Source organism: Monodon monoceros, unplaced genomic scaffold, assembly GCF_005190385.1.
Source record: "Monodon monoceros isolate NGI ecotype Baffin Bay Population unplaced genomic scaffold, NGI_Narwhal_1 Super_Scaffold_21, whole genome shotgun sequence".
Taxonomy (NCBI): Eukaryota; Metazoa; Chordata; class Mammalia; order Artiodactyla; family Monodontidae; genus Monodon; species Monodon monoceros.
In genome coordinates, this window is record NW_021703778.1 from 100698443 (window position 1) to 100702549 (window position 4107).

Below are 4107 nucleotides of genomic sequence, written 5' to 3' on the forward strand. Positions count from 1 at the left end.
ATATATATATATATATATATATATATATATATATATATATATATATAGGTTGTGCTGCTTTAGGGCATGTGGGATCTTAGTTCCCTGACCAGGGATTGAACCCATGCCCCTTGCATTGGAAGGGTGGATTCTTAACCACTGGACCGCCAGGGAAGTTCCAGCAATAAAGTATTTTTAAATTAAGGTATATACTTTTTTTTTAAGGTATATACTTTTTAAAAAGTTTTTATTTTTATTTTTTTCTTCCAGTGTTATTGAGATGTACTTGACATACAGCACTGTATAAGTTTAAGGGGTACAGCATAATGATTTGACTTCATACATCATGAAATAATTATCACAGTAACTTTAGTGAACATCCATCATCTCATATAGTTACAAAATTAAAGAAATAGAAAATAAATTTCCTTGTGATGAGAACTCTTAGGAGTTACTCTCTAACAACTTTCAAATATAACATACAGCAGTGTTAATTATATTTATCATGTTCTACATTACATCCCTAGTACTTATTTATCTTATGTCTGGAAGTTTGTGCATTTTGACTGCCTTCACCCAGTTCCTTTTTCCTCCACCGCTGTACTTGTTTTATTTATTTATTTATTTATTTATTTTTTATTTTTTGCGGTACGCGGGCCTCTCACTGCTGTGGTCTCTCCTGTTGCGGAGCACAGGCTCCAGACGCGCAGGCTCAGTGGCCATGGCGCACGGGCCCAGCCGCTCCGTGGCATGCGGGATCCTCCCGGACCGGGGCACGAATCCACGTCCCCTGCATCGGCAGGCGGATTCTCAACCACTGCGCCACCAGGGAAGCTCCCTTGTACTTGTTTTAAAGACATAACGCTATTGCACACTTAACAGTATAGTGTAAATTATCTTTTGTATGCACCAAAAAATTCACGTAACTCACTTTATTGTGATATTCACTTAATTGTGGTGGTCTGGAACCAAACCTGCAGTATCTCTGAGGTATGCCTATATTGGCTGTGTGACCTTGTGCAAGTATTTATCTGTGTCTCAGTTTTCTCATTTGTGAAATAGGAATGATTATAATACCTACCTTAAATGGTTGTATGAGGAGTAAAAGAATTAATATTTACAAAATGCTTGGAATAGTTTCTGGCACATAGTAAAAGCTATACTAGCTATACTAGCATTACAGAAATATAAAAACAAATAGGACATAGTTGAACCTCATATTAGGTGAGTGGTTCACCTCCCCCAGATAATCATTAACCATTGTGACAGAAAAAGAAAGAAAGAAAGAAAGAGAACCCTGTTCCTTTTGGAGTATACTAGATAGATTTGACCAATTCTACATAATCTCTCCCAGAATATGGAAGAGGAAGGAAAACTTCCCAATTCATTTTATAAAGATACTATTACCTTGATACTAAAATCAGACAAAGACCGTAGGAAGAAAAAAGAAAAGAAAAGAAAAAGAAAACTATAGCTCAATAACCTTCATGAATATAGATACAAAAATAGGTACAAAAAGCCTTAATGAAAAATTAGCAAATAGAATTCAGCAATGCATAAAAACCATTATACATCATAGTCAACCAAGGATACAAGGCTCATTCAATATTCAAATATCAATCCATGTAATTTACCATATTAACAGACTAAGGAAGATTGTTCTATGTTTTAAAAGTTTTATAGTTTTATGATTTACCTTTATTTATTTTTTTTAAAGATTTTCTTTTTTGACGTGGACCACTTTTTTAAAAGTCTTTATTGAAAAAAAAAAGTCTTTATTGAATTTTTTACAATATTGTTTCTGTTTTATGTTTTGGTTTTCTGGCCGAGAGACGTGTGGGATCCTAGCTCTCCCACCAGGGATCGAACCCACACCCCCTGCACTGGCAGGCAAAGTCTTAACCACTGGACAACCAGGGAAGTCCCCATGTTTTACCTTTAAATCTGTGTGCCATTTTGAATTAATTTTTGTGTACCGTGTGAGGTTTAGGGGCAGGCTGACTTAATGGACACACCCGGAGCTGGGAACCTGGGAGGGAGCAGCTGAGCGTGGGAGGGCAGGAGGGAGCACAGGGGGTGAGCAGAGTCCTGGGGACATTCTTTATATTACCTTGTGAAGTGAACACCTTACTGATTCTTAGAAAAATAATATATGACTCGGCGACAGTTTGTTGAATCAATATTTAGGATTGACAGGGAGAATATATTCTCAGGAAAGAGGAGGATGGGGGTAAAAGGCTCTGGAATGTCCTTGATATGCAGCCTTGGAGGACAGGCTATTCCACATATAAGTGACATCATATGATATTGCCTTTCTCTGTCTGACTTACTTCACTTAGTATGATAATCTTTAGGTCCATCCATGTTGCTGCAAATGGCATTATTTCATTCTTTTTAATGGCCAAGTAACATTCCATTGTGTGTGTGTGTGTGTGTGTGTGTGTGTGTGTGTGTGTGTGTGTGTATATATATATATATATACCATATCTTCTTTAAAGGATCAAGATTTAATAAAATGATCTTAAGTGAAACTGACATTTTTTCCTAAACTGCGAGTGTGTGCTATGAAGAATCTAATGACTACTTGGACAGTTTGGTGCCACTGCTTTACCTGTGGCACCAAATAACCCACTATTGCTTTTGTGCCATTGGTGGAAATATCAAAACCGTTGTCTCAGGAGAAACCATGACGTTCAAAAAAGTTAGTCAGCACTGAGAATTTCACCACCACATTTGTTCATTGCCAAGTATCCACATAGAAGAAGATATTTAACGATTAGCTGGTGCTGACCTGAGATGAATACAAGAAAAGAGCACGTTTCTCCTGTGTATGTTGATTCATTCATTTATGAGGCACAAGTACAATTCTTCAGGCAAGAGATTAACTCAGTCTTCATATTTGCTGCTAAATCTTTAATTTGACGAGTGACTGTGTTGTTAAGTGGAAGCTCAGATTGCTTTCACGGCTTTTCATCTAGCAGGTGTTCAGCTATGTCAAGGTACGAGGCTTTATTACCTCTCAGCTATTGAGTTCAATTCTTCAGCAAATGCAGTGTGATAAGTTATCCTGTACGACGCTTCAGTAACTTTTTCACTTCTACTTTGAAAAGCTGAAAGAAACAATTTTTAGCTTTTAAAGAGCTCAGCATATCTACATTTAAACTAAGCAATTCCTTTTTCTCTAAACTCTGAATGATTGGTCTCACAATGATGCTGCAACTTACCTAGTGCTATAATACTATTCAAAATGTTCTGTTGCGTAAGACATGATAAGATAAACAACTAATATCTATATAGTTGAGAGGAATACAGATTTCATCATATTTTTGTTTCTTACTTAGTTTTGCACAGTTGCTTTGGAGTCTATCCCTCCTTTCCACTAGTCAGAGAACTCTGACATGTCAATTTCCTCTTTTTCAGTATTTTTAGGCATAGATGGTGTAGAGGTGGGTTGAAGAAGAAAGTCTTCTAATCTGTCTTTCTTAAGCCAATGATAAATTCTTGAACATAAGAAGAAATATATTGTAAAGAAATGATGGGGATTTCCCTAGTGGCGCAGTGGTTAAGATTCTGCGCTCCCAACGCAGGGGGCCCAGGTTTGATCCTTGGCCCAGGTTTGATCCTTGGTCAGTGAACTAGATCCCGCATGCAGGCCGCAACTAAGTTTTTGCATGCCACAACTAAGGAGCCCGCCTGCTGCACCTAAGACCTGGGGCAACCAAATAAATAAATATTAAAAAAATAAAGAAATGATGATGTGTGTTAGAATAAAACATTATTACATTTCAAAGTAGCAATTTTAGATAAAATTTTTATTTTATTATTTTAGATAAAGTTTTTAAAAACTTTTAATTTATTTTTTTATATAGCAGGATTTTATTAGTTATCTATTTTATACTATTAGTGTATATGTATCAATCCCAATCTCCCAATTCATCCCACCACCACCACTCCACTCCCGCTTTCCTCCCTTTGTGTCCATATGTTTGTTCTCTACATCTGTGTCTCTACTTCTGCCCTGCAAACCGGTTCATCTGTACCATTTTTCTAGATTTCACATATATGCGTTAATATATGATATGTTTTTTTCTCTGTCTGACTTACTTCACTCTGTATGACAGTCTCTAG